We start from the raw sequence: 22,727 nt of genomic DNA, 5'->3' as shown, positions 1-22,727 counted from the left end.
GCCAAACGCTTGCAAATGCTCCCCTAAAATGTTTGGCTGTCGAAACAGGAGGGGAAATCAGCCCTCAGCAACTTAACCGGCGGAAAAAGATTTTTTTGAAAAATCCCTAAGCCCCGGGGTCACAATTTCAGCAAAGATCTGATTTTTGGCCATTCACTCAAAAATGTTGCCAAACGCTTGCAAATGCTCCCCTGAAATGTTTCGCAGTCGAAACAGAATGTTTTTTTTTTCACAGGACAAGAAATCAGCCCTCAGCAACTTAACCGGCGGAAAAATATTTTTTTGAAAAATCCCTAAGCCCCGGGGTCACAATTTCAACAAAAATCTTACTTTTGACAATTCACTCAAAAATGGTGCCAAACGCTTGCAAATGCTCCCCTGAAATGTTTGGCTGTCGAAATAGGAGGGTTTTTATCACAGGACATCAAATCAGCCCTCAGCAACTTAACCGGCGGAAAAAGATTTTTTTGAAAAATCCCTAAGCCCCGGGGTCACAATTTCAGAAAAAATCTGACTTTTGGCAAATGGCGCCAAACGCTTGCAAATGCTCCCCTAAAATGTTTGGCTGTCGAAACAGGTAGGCAAATCAGCCCTCAGCAACTTATCCGGCGGAAAAAGATTTTTTTGAAAAATCCCTAAGCCCCGGGGTCACAATTTCAGCAAAGATCTGACTTTTGGCAATTCACTCAAAAATGTTGCCAAACGCTTGCAAATGCTCCCCTGAAATGTTTGGCTGTCGAAACAGAAGGCTTTTTATCACAGGACAAGAAATCAGCCCTCTGCAACTTAACCGGCGGAAAAAGATTTTTTTGAAAAATCCCTAAGCCCCGGGGTCACAATTTCAGAAAAAATCTGACTTTTGGCAATTCACTCAAAAATGGTGCCAACCGGTTGCAAATGCTCCCCTGAAATGTTTGGCTGTCGAAACAGAATGCTTTTATTTCACAGGACAAGAAATCAGCCCTCAGCAACTTAACCGGCGGAAAAAGATTTTTTTGAAAAATCCCTAAGCCCCGGGGTCACAATTTCAACAAAAATCTTACTTTTGGCAATTCCCTCAAAAATGGTGCCAAACGCTTGCAAATGCTCCCCTGAAATGTTTGGCTGTCGAAATAGGAGGGTTTTTATCACAGGACAGCAAATCAGCCCTCAGCAACTTAACCGGCGGAAAAAGATTTTTTTGAAAAATCCCTAAGCCCCGGGGTCACAATTTCAGAAAAAATCTGACTTTTGGCAAATGGCGCCAAACACTTGCAAATGCTCCCCTAAAATGTTTGGATGTCGAAACAGGAGGGCAAATCAGCCCTCAGCAACTTAACCGGCGGAAAAAGATTTTTTTGAAAAATCCCTAAGCCCCGGGGTGACAATTTCAGAAAAGATCTGACTTTTGGCAATTCACTCAAAAATGGTGCCAAACGCTTGCAAATGCTCCCCTGAAACGTTTGGCTGTCGAAACAGGTGGGCAAATCAGCCCTCAGCAACTTAACCGGCGGAAAAAGATTTTTTTGAAAAATCCCTAAGCCCCGGGGTCACGATTTCAGAAAAGATCTGACTTTTGGCAATTCACTCAAAAATGGTGCCAAACGCTTGCAAATGCTCCCCTGAAACGTTTGGCTGTCGAAACAGAAGGCTTTTTGTCACAGGAGAAGAAATCAGCCCTCAGCAACTTAACCGGCGGAAAAAGATTTTTTTGAAAAATCCCTAAGCCCCGGGGTCACAATTTCAGAAAAAATCTGACTTTTGGCAATTCACTCAAAAATGGTGCCAACCGGTTGCAAATGCTCCCCTGAAATGTTTGGCTGTCGAAACAGGAGGCTTTTTATCACAAGACAGCAAATCAGCCCTCAGCAACTTAACCGGAGGAAAAAGATTTTTTTGAAAAATCCCTAAGCCCCGGGGTCACAATTTCAGAAAAAATCTGACTTTTGGCAATTCACTCAAAAATGGTGCCAACCGGTTGCAAATGCTCCCCTGAAAGCATTGGCGATGGAAACAGAAGGCTTTTTATCACAGGAGAAGAAATCAGCCCTCCGAAAGTTAACCCGTCGGAAAAAGATTTTTTTGAAAAATCCCTATGCCCCGGGGTCACAATTTCAGCAAAAATTAGACTTTTGGCAATTCACTCAAAAATGTTGCCAAATGCTTCAAATGCTCCCCTGAAAGCTTTGGCGATGGAAACAGAAGGCTTTTTGTCACCGGACAAGAAATTAGCCACCAACAACTTAACGGGCAGAAAAAGATTTTTTTGAAAAATCCCTAAGCCCCGGGGTGACAATTTCAGAAAAGATCTGACTTTTGGCCATTCACTCAAAAATGTTGCCAAACGCTTGCAAATGCTCCCCTAAAATGTTTGGCTGTCGAAACAGGAGGGGAAATCAGCCCTCAGCAACTTAACCGGCGGAAAAAGATTTTTTTGAAAAATCCCTAAGCCCCGGGGTCACAATTTCAACAAAAATCTTTCTTTTGACAATTCACTCAAAAATGGTGCCAAACGCTTGCAAATGCTCCCCTGAAATGTTTGGCTGTCGAAATAGGAGGGTTTTTATCACAGGACAGCAAATCAGCCCTCAGCAACTTAACCGGCGGAAAAACTTTTTTTTGAAAAATCCTTAAGCCCCGGGGTCACAATTTCAGAAAAAATCTGACTTTTGGCAAATGGCGCCAAACGCTTGCAAATGCTCCCCTAAAATGTTTGGCTGTCGAAACAGGTAGGCAAATCAGCCCTCAGCAACTTATCCGGCGGAAAAAGATTTTTTTGAAAAATCCCTAAGCCCCGGGGTCACAATTTCAGAAAAAATCCGTCTTTTGGCAATTCCCTCAAAAATGGTGCCAACCGGTTGCAAATGCTCCCCTGAAAGCTTTGGCGATGGAAACAGAATGCTTTTTATCACATTACAAGAAATGAGCCCTCAGCCACTTAACCGGCGGAAAAAGATTTTTTTGAAAAATCCCTAAGCCCCGGGGTCACAATTTCAACAAAAATCTTACTTTTGACAATTCACTCAAAAATGGTGCCAAACGCTTGCAAATGCTCCCCTGAAATGTTTGGCTGTCGAAATAGGAGGGTTTTTATCACAGGACATCAAATCAGCCCTCAGCAACTTAACCGGCGGAAAAAGATTTTTTTGAAAAATCCCTAAGCTCCGGGGTCACAATTTCAGAAAAAATCTGACTTTTGGCAAATGGCGCCAAACGCTTGCAAATGCTCCCCTAAAATGTTTGGCTGTCGAAACAGGTAGGCAAATCAGCCCTCAGCAACTTATCCGGCGGAAAAAGATTTTTTTGAAAAATCCCTAAGCCCCGGGGTCACAATTTCAGAAAAGATCTGACTTTTGGCAATTCACTCAAAAATGTTGCCAAACGCTTGCAAATGCTCCCCTGAAATGTTTGGCTGTCGAAACAGAAGGCTTTTTATCACAGGACAAGAAATCAGCCCTCTGCAACTTAACCGGCGGAAAAAGATTTTTTTGAAAAATCCCTAAGCCCCGGGGTCACAATTTCAGAAAAAATCTGACTTTTGGCAATTCACTCAAAAATGGTGCCAAACGTTGGCCAATGTTCCCCTGAAATGTTTGGCAGTCCAAACAGAATGCTTTTATTTCACAGGACAAGAAATCAGCCCTCAGCAACTTAACCGGCGGAAAAAGATTTTTTTGAAAAATCCCTAAGCCCCGGGGTCACAATTTCAACAAAAATCTTACTTTTGGCAATTCCCTCAAAAATGGTGCCAAACGCTTGCAAATGCTCCCCTGAAATGTTTGGCTGTCGAAATAGGAGGGTTTTTATCACAGGACAGCAAATCAGCCCTCAGCAACTTAACCGGCGGAAAAAGATTTTTTTGAAAAATCCCTAAGCCCCGGGGTCACAATTTCAGAAAAAATCTGACTTTTGGCAAATGGCGCCAAACACTTGCAAATGCTCCCCTAAAATGTTTGGATGTCGAAACAGGAGGGCAAATCAGCCCTCAGCAACTTAACCGGCGGAAAAAGATTTTTTTGAAAAATCCCTAAGCCCCGGGGTCACAATTTCAGAAAAGATCTGACTTTTGGCAATTCACTCAAAAATGGTGCCAACCGGTTGCAAATGCTCCCCTGAAATGTTTGGCTGTCGAAACAGGAGGCTTTTTATCACAAGACAGCAAATCAGCCCTCAGCAACTTAACCGGAGGAAAAAGATTTTTTTGAAAAATCCCTAAGCCCCGGGGTCACAATTTCAGAAAAAATCTGACTTTTGGCAATTCACTCAAAAATGGTGCCAACCGGTTGCAAATGCTCCCCTGAAAGCATTGGCGATGGAAACAGAAGGCTTTTTATCACAGGAGAAGAAATCAGCCCTCCGAAAGTTAACCCGTCGGAAAAAGATTTTTTTGAAAAATCCCTATGCCCCGGGGTCACAATTTCAGCAAAAATTAGACTTTTGGCAATTCACTCAAAAATGTTGCCAAATGCTTCAAATGCTCCCCTGAAAGCTTTGGCGATGGAAACAGAAGGCTTTTTGTCACCGGACAAGAAATTAGCCACCAACAACTTAACGGGCAGAAAAAGATTTTTTTGAAAAATCCCTAAGCCCCGGGGTGACAATTTCAGAAAAGATCTGACTTTTGGCCATTCACTCAAAAATGTTGCCAAACGCTTGCAAATGCTCCCCTAAAATGTTTGGCTGTCGAAACAGGAGGGGAAATCAGCCCTCAGCAACTTAACCGGCGGAAAAAGATTTTTTTGAAAAATCCCTAAGCCCCGGGGTCACAATTTCAACAAAAATCTTACTTTTGACAATTCACTCAAAAATGGTGCCAAACGCTTGCAAATGCTCCCCTGAAATGTTTGGCTGTCGAAATAGGAGGGTTTTTATCACAGGACAGCAAATCAGCCCTCAGCAACTTAACCGGCGGAAAAAGATTTTTTTGAAAAATCCCTAAGCCCCGGGGTCACAATTTCAGAAAAAATCTGACTTTTGGCAAATGGCGCCAAACGCTTGCAAATGCTCCCCTAAAATGTTTGGCTGTCGAAACAGGTAGGCAAATCAGCCCTCAGCAACTTATCCGGCGGAAAAAGATTTTTTTGAAAAATCCCTAAGCCCCGGGGTCACAATTCACTCAAAAATGGCGCCAAACGCTTGCAAATGGTCCCCTGAAATGTTTGGCAGTCGAAACAGAATGGTTTTTTTTTCCCACAGGAGAAGAAATCAGCCCTCAGCAACTTAACCGGCGGAAAAATGTCTTTTTGAAAAATCCCTAAGCCCCGGGGTCACAATTTCAGCAAAAATCTGACTTTTGACACTTCAATCAAAAATGGTGCCAAACGCTTGCAAATGCTCCCCTGAAATGTTTGGCTGTCGAAACAGAAGGCTTTTTGTCACAGGAGAAGAAATCAGCCCTCAGCAACTTAACCGGCGGAAAAAGATTTTTTTGAAAAATCCCTAAGCCCCGGGGTCACAATTTCAGAAAAAATCTGACTTTTGGCAATTCACTCAAAAATGGTGCCAACCGGTTGCAAATGCTCCCCTGAAATGTTTGGCTGTCGAAACAGGAGGCTTTTTATCACAAGACAGCAAATCAGCCCTCAGCAGCTTAACCGGCGGAAAAAGATTTTTTTGAAAAAACCCTAAGCCCCGGGGTCACAATTTCAGAAAAAATCCGTCTTTTGGCAATTCCCTCAAAAATGGTGCCAACCGGTTGCAAATGCTCCCCTGAAAGCTTTGGCGATGGAAACAGAAGGCTTTTTATCACAGGACAAGAAATCAGCCCTCTGCAACTTAACCGGCGGAAAAAGATTTTTTTGAAAAATCCCTAAGCCCCGGGGTCACAATTTCAGAAAAAATCTGACTTTTGGCAATTCACTCAAAAATGGTGCCAAACGCTGGCCAATGCTCGCCTGAAATGTTTGGCAGTCGAATCAGAATGCTTTTATTTCACAGGACAAGAAATCAGCCCTCAGCAACTTAACTGGCGGAAAAAGATTTTTTTGAAAAATCCCTAAGCCCCGGGTTCACAATTTCAGAAAAGATCTGACTTTTGGCCATTCACTCAAAAATGTTGCCAAACGCTTGCAAATGCTCCCCTGAAATGTTTCGCAGTCGAAACGGAATGTTTTTTTTTTTCACAGGACAAGAAATCAGCCCTCAGCAACTTAACCGGCGGAAGAAGATTTTTTTGAAAAATCCCTAAGCCCCGGGGTCACAATTTCAGAAAAAATCTGACTTTTGGCAAATGGCGCCAAACGCTTGCAAATGCTCCCCTAAAATGTTTGGCTGTCGAAACAGGAGGGCAAATCAGCCCTCAGCAGCTTAACCAGCGGAAAAAGATTTTTTTGAAAAATCCCTAAGCCCCGGGGTCACAATTTCAACAAAAATCTTACTTTTGACAATTCACTCAAAAATGGTGCCAAACGCTTGCAAATGCTCCCCTAAAATGTTTGGCTGTCGAAACAGGAGAGGAAATCAGCCCTCAGCAACTTAACCGGCGGAAAAAGATTTTTTTGAAAAATCCCTAAGCCCCGGGGTCACAATTTCAACAAAAATCTTACTTTTGACAATTCACTCAAAAATGGTGCCAAACGCTTGCAAATGCTCCCCTGAAATGTTTGGCTGTCGAAATAGGAGGGTTTTTATCACAGGACAGCAAATCAGCCCTCAGCAACTTAACCGGCGGAAAAAGATTTTTTTGAAAAATCCCTAAGCCCCGGGGTCACAATTTCAGAAAAAATCTGACTTTTGGCAAATGGCGCCAAACGCTTGCAAATGCTCCCCTAAAATGTTTGGCTGTCGAAACAGGTAGGCAAATCAGCCCTCAGCAACTTATCCGGCGGAAAAAGATTTTTTTGAAAAATCCCTAAGCCCCGGGGTCACAATTCACTCAAAAATGGCGCCAAACGCTTGCAAATGGTCCCCTGAAATGTTTGGCAGTCGAAACAGAATGGTTTTTTTTTCCCACAGGAGAAGAAATCAGCCCTCAGCAACTTAACCGGCGGAAAAATGTCTTTTTGAAAAATCCCTAAGCCCCGGGGTCACAATTTCAGCAAAAATCTGACTTTTGACACTTCAATCAAAAATGGTGCCAAACGCTTGCAAATGCTCCCCTGAAATGTTTGGCTGTCGAAACAGAAGGCTTTTTGTCACAGGAGAAGAAATCAGCCCTCAGCAACTTAACCGGCGGAAAAAGATTTTTTTGAAAAATCCCTAAGCCCCGGGGTCACAATTTCAGAAAAAATCTGACTTTTGGCAATTCACTCAAAAATGGTGCCAACCGGTTGCAAATGCTCCCCTGAAATGTTTGGCTGTCGAAACAGGAGGCTTTTTATCACAAGACAGCAAATCAGCCCTCAGCAGCTTAACCGGCGGAAAAAGATTTTTTTGAAAAAACCCTAAGCCCCGGGGTCACAATTTCAGAAAAAATCCGTCTTTTGGCAATTCCCTCAAAAATGGTGCCAACCGGTTGCAAATGCTCCCCTGAAAGCTTTGGCGATGGAAACAGAAGGCTTTTTATCACATTACAAGAAATGAGCCCTCAGCCACTTAACCGGCGGAAAAAGATTTTTTTGAAAAATCCCTAAGCCCTGGGGTCACAATTTCAGAAAAAATGTGACTTTTGGCAATTCACTCAAAAATGGCGCCAAACGCTTGCAAATGGTCCCCTGAAATGTTTGGCAGTCGAAACAGAATGGTTTTTTTTTCCCACAGGAGAAGAAATCAGCCCTCAGCAACTTAACCGGCGGAAAAATGTCTTTTTGAAAAATCCCTAAGCCCCGGGGTCACAATTTCAGCAAAAATCTGACTTTTGACAATTCACTCAAAAATGGTGCCAAACGCTTGCAAATGCTCCCCTGAAATGTTTGGCTGTCGAAACAGAAGGCTTTTTGTCACAGGAGAAGAAATCAGCCCTCAGCAACTTAACCGGCGGAAAAAGATTTTTTTGAAAAATCCCTAAGCCCCGGGGTCACAATTTCAGAAAAAATCTGACTTTTGGCAATTCACTCAAAAATGGTGCCAACCGGTTGCGAATGCTCCCCTGAAATGTTTGGCTGTCGAAACAGGAGGCTTTTTATCACAAGACAGCAAATCAGCCCTCAGCAGCTTAACCGGCGGAAAAAGATTTTTTTGAAAAAACCCTAAGCCCCGGGGTCACAATTTCAGAAAAAATCCGTCTTTTGGCAATTCACTCAAAAATGGTGCCAACCGGTTGCAAATGCTCCCCTGAAAGCTTTGGCGATGGAAACATAAGGCTTTTTATCACAGGAGAAGAAATCAGCCCTCAGAAAGTTAACCGGCGGAAAAAGATTTTTTTGAAAAATCCCTAAGCCCCGGGGTCACAATTTCAGAAAAAATCCGTCTTTTGGCAATTTACTCAAAAATGGTGCCAACCGGTTGCAAATGCTCCCCTGAAAGCTTTGGCGATGGAAACATAAGGCTTTTTATCACAGGAGAAGAAATCAGCCCTCAGAAAGTTAACCGGCGGAAAAAGATTTTTTTGAAAAATCCCTAAGCCCCGGGGTCACAATTTCAGAAAAGATCTGACTTTTGGCAATTCACTCAAAAATGTTGCCAAACGCTTGCAAATGCTCCCCTGAAATGTTTGGCTGTCGAAACAGAAGGCTTTTTATCACAGGACAAGAAATCAGCCCTCTGCAACTTAACCGGCGGAAAAAGATTTTTTTGAAAAATCCCTAAGCCCCGGGGTCACAATTTCAGAAAAAATCTGACTTTTGGCAATTCACTCAAAAATGGTGCCAAACGCTGGCCAATGCTCGCCTGAAATGTTTGGCAGTCGAATCAGAATGCTTTTATTTCACAGGACAAGAAATCAGCCCTCAGCAACTTAACTGGCGGAAAAAGATTTTTTTGAAAAATCCCTAAGCCCCGGGTTCACAATTTCAGAAAAGATCTGACTTTTGGCCATTCACTCAAAAATGTTGCCAAACGCTTGCAAATGCTCGCCTGAAATGTTTGGCAGTCGAAACGGAATGCTTTTATTTCACAGGACAAGAAATCAGCCCTCAGCAACTTAACCGGCGGAAAAAGATTTTTTTGAAAAATCCCTAAGCCCCGGGGTCACAATTTCAGAAAAAATCTGACTTTTGGCAAATGGCGCCAAACGCTTGCAAATGCTCCCCTAAAATGTTTGGCTGTCGAAACAGGAGGGCAAATCAGCCCTCAGCAGCTTAACCAGCGGAAAAAGATTTTTTTGAAAAATCCCTAAGCCCCGGGGTCACAATTTCAGAAAAGATCTGACTTTTGGCCATTCACTCAAAAATGTTGCCAAACGCTTGCAAATGCTCCCCTGAAATGTTTGGCTGTCAAAACAGAAGGCTTTTTATCACAGGACAAGAAATCCACCCTTAGCAACTTAACCGGCAGAAAAAGATTTTTTTGAAAAATCCCTAAGCCCCGGGGTCACAATTTCAGAAAAAATCTGACTTTTGGCAATTCACTCAAAAATGGTGCCAAACGCTGGAAAATGCTCCCCTGAAATGTTTGGCAGGCGAAACAGAATGCTTTTTTTTCACAGGACAAGAAATCAGCCCTCAGTAACTTAACCGGCGGAAAAAGATTTTTGTGAAAAATCCCTAAGCCCCTGGGTCACAATTTCAGAAAAAATCTGACTTTTGGCAATTCACAAAAAAATGTTGCCAAACGCTTGCAAATGCTCCCCTGAAATGTTTGGCTGTCGAAACAGGAGGCTTTTTATCACAGGACAAGAAATCAGTCACCAACAATTTAACCGGTGGAAAAAGATTTTTTTGAAAAATCCCTAAGCCCCGGGGTCACAATTTCAGAAAAGATCTGACTTTTGGCAATTCACTCAAAAATGTTGCCAAACGCTTGCAAATGCTCCCCTGAAATGTTTGGCTGTCGAAACAGAAGGCTTTTTATCACAGACAAGAAATCAGCCCTCAGCAACTTAACCGGCGGAAAAAGATGTTTTTGAAAAATCCCTAAGCCCCGGGGTCACAATTTCAGAAAAAATCCGACTTTTGGCAATTCACTCAAAAATGGTGCCAACCGGTTGCAAATGCTCCCCTGAAAGCTTTGGTGATGGAAACAGAAGGCTTTTTATCATCGGACAAGAAATCAGCCACCAACAACTTAACCGGCGGAAAAAGATTTTTTTTGAAAAATCCCTTAGCCCCGGGGTCACAACTTCAGAAAAAATCCGACTTTTGGCCATTCACTCAAAAATGTTGCCAAACGCTTGCAAATGCTCCCGTGAAATGTTTGGCAGTCGAAACAGAATGCTTTTTTTTTCACAGGCAAGAAATCAGCCCTCAGCAACTTAACCGGCGGAAAAAGATTTTTTTGAAAAATCCCTAAGCCCCGGGGTCACAATTTCAGAAAAGATCTGACTTTTGGCAATTCACTCAAAAATGCTGCCAAACGCTTGCCAATGCTCCCCTGAAATGTTTGGCAGTCGAAACAGAATGCTTTTTTTTTCACAGGCAAGAAATCAGCCCTCAGCAACTTAACCGGCGGAAAAAGATTTTTTTGAAAAATCCCTAAGCCCCGGGGTCACAATTTCAGAAAGATCTGACTTTTGGCCATTCACTCAAAAATGTTGCCAAACGCTTGCAAATGCTCCCCTGAAATGTTTGGCAGTCGAAACAGAATGCTTTTTTTTCACAGGACAAGAAATCAGCCCTCAGAAAGTTAACCGGCGGAAAAAGATTTTTTTGAAAAATCCATAAGCCCCGGGGTCACAATTTCAGAAAAGATCTGACTTTTGGCAATTCACTCAAAAATGTTGCCAAACGCTTGCAAATGCTCCCCTGAAATGTTTGGCTGTCGAAACAGAAGGCTTTTTATCACAGGACAAGAAATCAGCCCTCACCAACTTAACCGGCGGAAAAAGATGTTTTTGAAAAATCCCTAAGCCCCGGGGTCACAATTTCAGAAAAAAATCTGACTTTTGGCAATTCTCTCAAAAATGGCGCCAAACGTTGGCCAATGTTCCCCTGAAATGTTTGGCAGTCCAAACAGAATGCTTTTATTTCACAGGACAAGAAATCAGCCCTCAGCAACTTAACCGGCGGAAAAAGATTTTTTTGAAAAATCCCTAAGCCCCGGGGTCACAATTTCAACAAAAATCTTACTTTTGGCAATTCCCTCAAAAATGGTGCCAAACGCTTGCAAATGCTCCCCTGAAATGTTTGGCTGTCGAAATAGGAGGGTTTTTATCACAGGACAGCAAATCAGCCCTCAGCAACTTAACCGGCGGAAAAAGATTTTTTTGAAAAATCCCTAAGCCCCGGGGTCACAATTTCAGAAAAAATCTGACTTTTGGCAAATGGCGCCAAACACTTGCAAATGCTCCCCTAAAATGTTTGGATGTCGAAACAGGAGGGCAAATCAGCCCTCAGCAACTTAACCGGCGGAAAAAGATTTTTTTGAAAAATCCCTAAGCCCCGGGGTCACAATTTCAGAAAAGATCTGACTTTTGGCAATTCACTCAAAAATGGTGCCAAACGCTTGCAAATGCTCCCCTGAAACGTTTGGCTGTCGAAACAGGTGGGCAAATCAGCCCTCAGCAACTTAACCGGCGGAAAAAGATTTTTTTGAAAAATCCCTAAGCCCCGGGGTCACGATTTCAGAAAAGATCTGACTTTTGGCAATTCACTCAAAAATGGTGCCAAACGCTTGCAAATGCTCGCCTGAAACGTTTGGCTGTCGAAACAGAAGGCTTTTTGTCACAGGAGAAGAAATCAGCCCTCAGCAACTTAACCGGCGGAAAAAGATTTTTTTGAAAAATCCCTAAGCCCCGGGGTCACAATTTCAGAAAAAATCTGACTTTTGGCAATTCACTCAAAAATGTTGCCAAACGCTTGCAAATGCTCCCCTGAAATGTTTGGCTGTCGAAACAGGAGGCTTTTTATCACAAGACAGCAAATCAGCCCTCAGCAACTTAACCGGAGGAAAAAGATTTTTTTGAAAAATCCCTAAGCCCCGGGGTCACAATTTCAGAAAAAATCTGACTTTTGGCAATTCACTCAAAAATGGTGCCAACCGGTTGCAAATGCTCCCCTGAAAGCATTGGCGATGGAAACAGAAGGCTTTTTATCACAGGAGAAGAAATCAGCCCTCCGAAAGTTAACCCGTCGGAAAAAGATTTTTTTGAAAAATCCCTATGCCCCGGGGTCACAATTTCAGCAAAAATTAGACTTTTGGCAATTCACTCAAAAATGTTGCCAAATGCTTCAAATGCTCCCCTGAAAGCTTTGGCGATGGAAACAGAAGGCTTTTTGTCACCGGACAAGAAATTAGCCACCAACAACTTAACGGGCAGAAAAAGATTTTTTTGAAAAATCCCTAAGCCCCGGGGTGACAATTTCAGAAAAGATCTGACTTTTGGCCATTCACTCAAAAATGTTGCCAAACGCTTGCAAATGCTCCCCTAAAATGTTTGGCTGTCGAAACAGGAGGGGAAATCAGCCCTCAGCAACTTAACCGGCGGAAAAAGATTTTTTTGAAAAATCCCTAAGCCCCGGGGTCACAATTTCAACAAAAATCTTACTTTTGACAATTCACTCAAAAATGGTGCCAAACGCTTGCAAATGCTCCCCTGAAAAGTTTGGCTGTCGAAATAGGAGGGTTTTTATCACAGGACAGCAAATCAGCCCTCAGCAACTTAACCGGCGGAAAAAGATTTTTTTGAAAAATCCCTAAGCCCCGGGGTCACAATTTCAGAAAAAATCTGACTTTTGGCAAATGGCGCCAAACGCTTGCAAATGCTCCCCTAAAATGTTTGGCTGTCGAAACAGGTAGGCAAATCAGCCCTCAGCAACTTATCCGGCGGAAAAAGATTTTTTTGAAAAATCCCTAAGCCCCGGGGTCACAATTCACTCAAAAATGGCGCCAAACGCTTGCAAATGGTCCCCTGAAATGTTTGGCAGTCGAAACAGAATGGTTTTTTTTTCCCACAGGAGAAGAAATCAGCCCTCAGCAACTTAACCGGCGGAAAAATGTCTTTTTGAAAAATCCCTAAGCCCCGGGGTCACAATTTCAGCAAAAATCTGACTTTTGACACTTCAATCAAAAATGGTGCCAAACGCTTGCAAATGCTCCCCTGAAATGTTTGGCTGTCGAAACAGAAGGCTTTTTGTCACAGGAGAAGAAATCAGCCCTCAGCAACTTAACCGGCGGAAAAATGTCTTTTTGAAAAATCCCTAAGCCCCGGGGTCACAATTTCAGAAAAAATCCGTCTTTTGGCAATTCCCTCAAAAATGGTGCCAACCGGTTGCAAATGCTCCCCTGAAAGCTTTGGCGATGGAAACAGAAGGCTTTTTATCACAGGACAAGAAATCAGCCCTCTGCAACTTAACCGGCGGAAAAAGATTTTTTTGAAAAATCCCTAAGCCCCGGGGTCACAATTTCAGAAAAAATCTGACTTTTGGCAATTCACTCAAAAATGGTGCCAAACGCTGGCCAATGCTCGCCTGAAATGTTTGGCAGTCGAATCAGAATGCTTTTATTTCACAGGACAAGAAATCAGCCCTCAGCAACTTAACTGGCGGAAAAAGATTTTTTTGAAAAATCCCTAAGCCCCGGGTTCACAATTTCAGAAAAGATCTGACTTTTGGCCATTCACTCAAAAATGTTGCCAAACGCTTGCAAATGCTCCCCTGAAATGTTTCGCAGTCGAAACGGAATGTTTTTTTTTTTCACAGGACAAGAAATCAGCCCTCAGCAACTTAACCGGCGGAAAAAGATTTTTTTGAAAAATCCCTAAGCCCCGGGGTCACAATTTCAGAAAAAATCTGACTTTTGGCAAATGGCGCCAAACGCTTGCAAATGCTCCCCTAAAATGTTTGGCTGTCGAAACAGGAGGGCAAATCAGCCCTCAGCAGCTTAACCAGCGGAAAAAGATTTTTTTGAAAAATCCCTAAGCCCCGGGGTCACAATTTCAGAAAAGATCTGACTTTTGGCCATTCACTCAAAAATGTTGCCAAACGCTTGCAAATGCTCCCCTGAAATGTTTGGCAGTCGAAACAGAATGTTTTTTTTTCATAGGACAAGAAATCAGCCCTCAGCAACTTAACCGGCGGAAAAAGATTTTTTTGAAAAATCCCTAAGCCCCGGGGTAACAATTTCAGCAAAAATGTGACTTTTGACAATTCACTCAAAAATGTTGCCAAACGCTTGCAAATGCTCCCCTAAAATGTTTGGCTGTCGAAACAGGAGGGGAAATCAGCCCTCAGCAACTTAACCGGCGGAAAAAGATTTTTTTGAAAAATCCCTAAGCCCCGGGGTCACAATTTCAACAAAAATCTTACTTTTGACAATTCACTCAAAAATGGTGCCAAACGCTTGCAAATGCTCCCCTGAAATGTTTGGCTGTCGAAATAGGAGGGTTTTTATCACAGGACAGCAAATCAGCCCCCAGCAACTTAACCGGCGGAAAAAGATTTTTTTGAAAAATCCCTAAGCCCCGGGGTCACAATTTCAGAAAAAATCTGACTTTTGGCAAATGGCGCCAAACGCTTGCAAATGCTCCCCTAAAATGTTTGGCTGTCGAAACAGGTAGGCAAATCAGCCCTCAGCAACTTATCCGGCGGAAAAAGATTTTTTTGAAAAATCCCTAAGCCCCGGGGTCACAATTCACTCAAAAATGGCGCCAAACGCTTGCAAATGGTCCCCTGAAATGTTTGGCAGTCGAAACAGAATGGTTTTTTTTTCCCACAGGAGAAGAAATCAGCCCTCAGCAACTTAACCGGCGGAAAAATGTCTTTTTGAAAAATCCCTAAGCCCCGGGGTCACAATTTCAGCAAAAATCTGACTTTTGACACTTCAATCAAAAATGGTGCCAAACGCTTGCAAATGCTCCCCTGAAATGTTTGGCTGTCGAAACAGAAGGCTTTTTGTCACAGGAGAAGAAATCAGCCCTCAGCAACTTAACCGGCGGAAAAAGATTTTTTTGAAAAATCCCTAAGCCCCGGGGTCACAATTTCAGAAAAAATCTGACTTTTGGCAATTCACTCAAAAATGGTGCCAACCGGTTGCAAATGCTCCCCTGAAATGTTTGGCTGTCGAAACAGGAGGCTTTTTATCACAAGACAGCAAATCAGCCCTCAGCAGCTTAACCGGCGGAAAAAGATTTTTTTGAAAAAACCCTAAGCCCCGGGGTCACAATTTCAGAAAAAATCCGTCTTTTGGCAATTCCCTCAAAAATGGTGCCAACCGGTTGCAAATGCTCCCCTGAAAGCTTTGGCGATGGAAACAGAAGGCTTTTTATCACATTACAAGAAATGAGCCCTCAGCCACTTAACCGGCGGAAAAAGATTTTTTTGAAAAATCCCTAAGCCCTGGGGTCACAATTTCAGAAAAAATGTGACTTTTGGCAATTCACTCAAAAATGGCGCCAAACGCTTGCAAATGGTCCCCTGAAATGTTTGGCAGTCGAAACAGAATGGTTTTTTTTTCCCACAGGAGAAGAAATCAGCCCTCAGCAACTTAACCGGCGGAAAAATGTCTTTTTGAAAAATCCCTAAGCCCCGGGGTCACAATTTCAGCAAAAATCTGACTTTTGACAATTCACTCAAAAATGGTGCCAAACGCTTGCAAATGCTCCCCTGAAATGTTTGGCTGTCGAAACAGAAGGCTTTTTGTCACAGGAGAAGAAATCAGCCCTCAGCAACTTAACCGGCGGAAAAAGATTTTTTTGAAAAATCCCTAAGCCCCGGGGTCACAATTTCAGAAAAAATCTGACTTTTGGCAATTCACTCAAAAATGGTGCCAACCGGTTGCGAATGCTCCCCTGAAATGTTTGGCTGTCGAAACAGGAGGCTTTTTATCACAAGACAGCAAATCAGCCCTCAGCAGCTTAACCGGCGGAAAAAGATTTTTTTGAAAAAACCCTAAGCCCCGGGGTCACAATTTCAGAAAAAATCCGTCTTTTGGCAATTCACTCAAAAATGGTGCCAACCGGTTGCAAATGCTCCCCTGAAAGCTTTGGCGATGGAAACATAAGGCTTTTTATCACAGGAGAAGAAATCAGCCCTCAGAAAGTTAACCGGCGGAAAAAGATTTTTTTGAAAAATCCCTAAGCCCCGGGGTCACAATTTCAGAAAAAATCCGTCTTTTGGCAATTTACTCAAAAATGGTGCCAACCGGTTGCAAATGCTCCCCTGAAAGCTTTGGCGATGGAAACATAAGGCTTTTTATCACAGGAGAAGAAATCAGCCCTCAGAAAGTTAACCGGCGGAAAAAGATTTTTTTGAAAAATCCCTAAGCCCCGGGGTCACAATTTCAGAAAAGATCTGACTTTTGGCAATTCACTCAAAAATGTTGCCAAACGCTTGCAAATGCTCCCCTGAAATGTTTGGCTGTCGAAACAGAAGGCTTTTTATCACAGGACAAGAAATCAGCCCTCTGCAACTTAACCGGCGGAAAAAGATTTTTTTGAAAAATCCCTAAGCCCCGGGGTCACAATTTCAGAAAAAATCTGACTTTTGGCAATTCACTCAAAAATGGTGCCAAACGCTGGCCAATGCTCGCCTGAAATGTTTGGCAGTCGAATCAGAATGCTTTTATTTCACAGGACAAGAAATCAGCCCTCAGCAACTTAACTGGCGGAAAAAGATTTTTTTGAAAAATCCCTAAGCCCCGGGTTCACAATTTCAGAAAAGATCTGACTTTTGGCCATTCACTCAAAAATGTTGCCAAACGCTTGCAAATGCTCCCCTGAAATGTTTCGCAGTCGAAACGGAATGTTTTTTTTTTTCACAGGACAAGAAATCAGCCCTCAGCAACTTAACCGGCGGAAAAAGATTTTTTTGAAAAATCCCTAAGCCCCGGGGTCACAATTTCAGAAAAAATCTGACTTTTGGCAATTCACTCAAAAATGGTGCCAAACGCTGGAAAATGCTCCCCTGAAATGTTTGGCAGGCGAAACAGAATGCTTTTTTTTCACAGGACAAGAAATCAGCCCTCAGTAACTTAACCGGCGGAAAAAGATTTTTGTGAAAAATCCCTAAGCCCCTGGGTCACAATTTCAGAAAAAATCTGACTTTTGGCAATTCACAAAAAAATGGCGCCAAACGCTTGCAAATGCTCCCCTGAAATGTTTGGCTGTCGAAACAGGAGGCTTTTTATCACAGGACAAGAAATCAGTCACCAACAATTTAACCGGTGGAAAAAGATTTTTTTGAAAAATCCCTAAGCCCCGGGGTCACAATTTCAGAAAAGATCTGACTTTTGGCAATTCACTCAAAAATGTTGCCAAACGCTTGCAAATGCTCCCCTGAAATGTTTGGCTGTCGAAACAGAAGGCTTTTTATCACAGACAAGAAATCAGCCCTCAGCAACTTAACCGGCGGAAAAAGATGTTTTTGAAAAATCCCTAAGCCCCGGGGTCACAATTTCAGAAAAAATCCGACTTTTGGCAATTCACTCAAAAATGGTGCCAACCGGTTGCAAATGCTCCCCTGAAAGCTTTGGTGATGGAAACAGAAGGCTTTTTATCATCGGACAAGAAATCAGCCACCAACAACTTAACCGGCGGAAAAAGATTTTTTTTGAAAAATCCCTTAGCCCCGGGGTCACAACTTCAGAAAAAATCCGACTTTTGGCCATTCACTCAAAAATGTTGCCAAACGCTTGCAAATGCTCCCGTGAAATGTTTGGCAGTCGAAACAGAATGCTTTTTTTTTCACAGGCAAGAAATCAGCCCTCAGCAACTTAACCGGCGGAAAAAGATTTTTTTGAAAAATCCCTAAGCCCCGGGGTCACAATTTCAGAAAAGATCTGACTTTTGGCAATTCACTCAAAAATGCTGCCAAACGCTTGCCAATGCTCCCCTGAAATGTTTGGCAGTCGAAACAGAATGCTTTTTTTTTCACAGGCAAGAAATCAGCCCTCAGCAACTTAACCGGCGGAAAAAGATTTTTTTGAAAAATCCCTAAGCCCCGGGGTCACAATTTCAGAAAGATCTGACTTTTGGCCATTCACTCAAAAATGTTGCCAAACGCTTGCAAATGCTCCCCTGAAATGTTTGGCAGTCGAAACAGAATGCTTTTTTTTCACAGGACAAGAAATCAGCCCTCAGAAAGTTAACCGGCGGAAAAAGATTTTTTTGAAAAATCCATAAGCCCCGGGGTCACAATTTCAGAAAAGATCTGACTTTTGGCAATTCACTCAAAAATGTTGCCAAACGCTTGCAAATGCTCCCCTGAAATGTTTGGCTGTCGAAACAGAAGGCTTTTTATCACAGGACAAGAAATCAGCCCTCACCAACTTAACCGGCGGAAAAAGATGTTTTTGAAAAATCCCTAAGCCCCGGGGTCACAATTTCAGAAAAAAATCTGACTTTTGGCAATTCTCTCAAAAATGGCGCCAAACGCTTGCAAATGCTCCCCTGAAAGCTTTGGCGATGGAAACATAAGGCTTTTTATCACAGGAGAAGAAATCAGCCCTCAGCAACTTAACCGGCGGAAAAAGATTTTTTTGAAAAATCCCTAAGCCCCGGGGTCACAATTTCAGAAAAGATCTGACTTTTGGCAATTCACTCAAAAATGTTGCCAACCGGTTGCAAATGCTCCCCTGAAATGTTTGGCTGTCGAAACAGGAGGCTTTTTATCACAAGACAGCAAATTAGCCCTCAGCAGCTTAACCGGCGGAAAAAGATGTTTTTGAAAAAACCCTAAGCCCCGGGGTCACAATTTCAGAAAAAATCCGTCTTTTGGCAATTCACTCAAAAATGGTCCCACCCGGTTGCAAATGCACCCCTGAAATGTTTGGCAGTCGAAACAGAATGCTTTTTTTTCATAGGACAAGAAATCAGCCCTCAGCAACTTAACCGGCGGAAAAAGATTTTTTTGAAAAATCCCTAAGCCCCGGGGTCACAATTTCAGCAAAAATGTGACTTTTGACAATTCACTCAAAAATGGTGCCAAACGCTTGCAAATGCTCAACTGAAATGTTTGGCTGTCGAAAAAGGAGGCTTTTTATCACAGGACAAGAAATCAACCCTTAGCAACTTAACCGGCAGAAAAAGATTTTTTTGAAAAATCCCTAAGCCCCGGGGTCACAATTTCAGAAAAGATCTGACTTTTGGCAATTCACTCAAAAATGGTGCCAAACGCTGGAAAATGCTCCCCTGAAATGTTTGGCAGGCGAAACAGAATGTTTTTTTTTCACAGGACAAGAAATCAGCCCTCAGTAACTTAACCGGCGGAAAAAGATTTTTGTGAAAAATCCCTAAGCCCCTGGGTCACAATTTCAGAAAAAATCTGACTTTTGGCAATTCACAAAAAAATGGCGCCAAACGCTTGCAAATGCTCCCCTGAAATGTTTGGCTGTCGAAACAGGAGGCTTTTTATCACAGGACAAGAAATCAGTCACCAACAATTTAACCGGTGGAAAAAGATTTTTTTGAAAAATCCCTAAGCCCCGGGGTCACAATTTCAGAAAAGATCTGACTTTTGGCAATTCACTCAAAAATGTTGCCAAACGCTTGCAAATGCTCCCCTGAAATGTTTGGCTGTCGAAACAGAAGGCTTTTTATCACAGACAAGAAATCAGCCCTCAGCAACTTAACCGGCGGAAAAAGATGTTTTTGAAAAATCCCTAAGCCCCGGGGTCACAATTTCAGAAAAAATCCGACTTTTGGCAATTCACTCAAAAATGGTGCCAACCGGTTGCAAATGCTCCCCTGAAAGCTTTGGTGATGGAAACAGAAGGCTTTTTATCATCGGACAAGAAATCAGCCACCAACAACTTAACCGGCGGAAAAAGATTTTTTTTGAAAAATCCCTTAGCCCCGAGGTCACAACTTCAGAAAAAATCCGACTTTTGGCCATTCACTCAAAAATGTTGCCAAACGCTTGCAAATGCTCCCGTGAAATGTTTGGCTGTCGAAAAAGAATGCTTTTTTTTTCACAGGCAAGAAATCAGCCCTCAGCAACTTAACCGGCGGAAAAAGATTTTTTTGAAAAATCCCTAAGCCCCGGGGTCACAATTTCAGAAAAGATCTGACTTTTGGCAATTCACTCAAAAATGCTGCCAAACGCTTGCCAATGCTCCCCTGAAATGTTTGGCAGTCGAAACAGAATGCTTTTTTTTTCACAGGCAAGAAATCAGCCCTCAGCAACTTAACCGGCGGAAAAAGATTTTTTTGAAAAATCCCTAAGCCCCGGGGTCACAATTTCAGAAAGATCTGACTTTTGGCCATTCACTCAAAAATGTTGCCAAACGCTTGCAAATGCTCCCCTGAAATGTTTGGCAGTCGAAACAGAATGCTTTTTTTTCACAGGACAAGAAATCAGCCCTCAGAAAGTTAACCGGCGGAAAAAGATTTTTTTGAAAAATCCATAAGCCCCGGGGTCACAATTTCAGAAAAGATCTGACTTTTGGCAATTCACTCAAAAATGTTGCCAAACGCTTGCAAATGCTCCCCTGAAAGCTTTGGCGATGGAAACAGAAGGCTTTTTATCACAGGAGAAGAAATCAGCCCTCAGCAACTTAACCGGCGGAAAAAGATTTTTTTGAAAAATCCCTAAGCCCCGGGGTCACAATTTCAGAAAAGATCTGACTTTTGGCAATTCACTCAAAAATGTTGCCAACCGGTTGCAAATGCTCCCCTGAAATGTTTGGCTGTCGAAACAGGAGGCTTTTTATCACAAGACAGCAAATTAGCCCTCAGCAGCTTAACCGGCGGAAAAAGATGTTTTTGAAAAAACCCTAAGCCCCGGGGTCACAATTTCAGAAAAAATCCGTCTTTTGGCAATTCACTCAAAAATGGTCCCACCCGGTTGCAAATGCACCCCTGAAATGTTTGGCAGTCGAAACAGAATGCTTTTTTTTCATAGGACAAGAAATCAGCCCTCAGCAACTTAACCGGCGGAAAAAGATTTTTTTGAAAAATCCCTAAGCCCCGGGGTCACAATTTCAGCAAAAATGTGACTTTTGACAATTCACTCAAAAATGGTGCCAAACGCTTGCAAATGCTCAACTGAAATGTTTGGCTGTCGAAAAAGGAGGCTTTTTATCACAGGACAAGAAATCAACCCTTAGCAACTTAACCGGCAGAAAAAGATTTTTTTGAAAAATCCCTAAGCCCCGGGGTCACAATTTCAGAAAAGATCTGACTTTTGGCAATTCACTCAAAAATGTTGCCAAACGCTTGCAAATGCTCCCCTGAAAGCTTTGGCGATGGAAACAGAAGGCTTTTTATCACAGGAGAAGAAATCAGCCTTCAGAAAGTTAACCGGCGGAAAAAGATTTTTTTGAAAAATCCCTAAGCCCCGGGGTCACAATTTCAGAAAAGATCTGACTTTTGGCAATTCACTCAAAAATGTTGCCAAACGCTTGCAAATGCTCCCCTGAAATGTTTGGCTGTCGAAACAGAAGGCTTTTTATCACAGGACAAGAAATGAGCCCTCAGCAACTTAACCGGCGGAAAAAGATGTTTTTGAAAAATCCCTAAGCCCCGGGGTCACAATTTCAGAAAAAAATCTGACTTTTGGCAATTCACTCAAAAATGGCGCCAAACGCTTGCAAATGCTCCCCTGAAATGTTTGGCTGTCGAAACAGAAGGCTTTTAATCACAGGAGAAGAAATCAGCCCTCAGCAACTTAACCGGCGGAAAAAGATTTTTTTGAAAAATCCCTAAGCCCCGGTGTCACAATTTCAGAAAAAATCTGACTTTTGGCCATTCCCTCAAAAATGTTGCCAAACGCTTGCAATTGCTCCCCTGAAATGTTTGGCAGTCGAAACAGAATGCTTTTTTTTCACAGGACAAGAAATCAACCCTCAGAAAGTTAACCGGCGGAAAAAGATTTTTTTGAAAAAACCCTAAGCCCCGGGGTCACAATTTCAGAAAAAATCCGTCTTTTGGCAATTCACTCAAAAATGGTGCCACCCGGTTGCAAATGCACCCCTGAAATGTTTGGCAGTCGAAACAGAATGCTTTTTTTTCATAGGACAAGAAATCAGCCCTCAGCAACTTAACCGGCGGAAAAAGATTTTTTTGAAAAATCCCTAAGCCCCGGGTTAACAATTTAAGAAAAGATCTGACTTTTGGCCATTCACTCAAAAATGTTGCCAAACGCTTGCAAATGCTCCCCTGAAATGTTTGGCTGTCGAAACAGAAGGCTTTTTATCACAGGACAAGAAATCAGCCCTCACCAACTTAACCGGCGGAAAAAGATGTTTTTGAAAAATCCCTAAGCCCCGGGGTCACAATTTCAGAAAAAAATCTGACTTTTGGCAATTCACTCAAAAATGGCGCCAAACGCTTGCAAATGCTCCCCTGAAATGTTTGGCTGTCGAAACAGAAGGCTTTTTATCACAGGACAAGAAATCAGCCCTCAGCAACTTAACCGGCGGAAAAAGATGTTTTTGAAAAATCCCTAAGCCCCGGGGTCACAATTTCAGAAAAAAATCTGACTTTTGGCAATTCACTCAAAAATGGCGCCAAACGCTTGCAAATGCTCCCCTGAAATGTTTGGCTGTCGAAACAGAAGGCTTTTTATCACAGGAGAAGAAATCAGCCCTCAGCAACTTAACCGGCGGAAAAAGATTTTTTTGAAAAATCCCTAAGCCCCGGTGTCACAATTTCAGAAAAAATCTGACTTTTGGCCATTCCCTCAAAAATGTTGCCAAACGCTTGCAATTGCTCCCCTGAAATGTTTGGCAGTCGAAACAGAATGCTTTTTTTTCACAGGACAAGAAATCAACCCTCAGAAAGTTAACCGGCGGAAAAAGATTTTTTTGAAAAATCCCTAAGCCCCGGGGTCACAATTTCA

This window comes from Podarcis melisellensis (assembly GCF_964234715.1).
Source record: "Podarcis melisellensis genome assembly, chromosome: 13".
Taxonomy (NCBI): Eukaryota; Metazoa; Chordata; class Lepidosauria; order Squamata; family Lacertidae; genus Podarcis; species Podarcis melisellensis.
The sequence above is the reverse complement of the archived record's forward strand: the minus strand, read 5'-3'. Positions refer to the sequence as shown.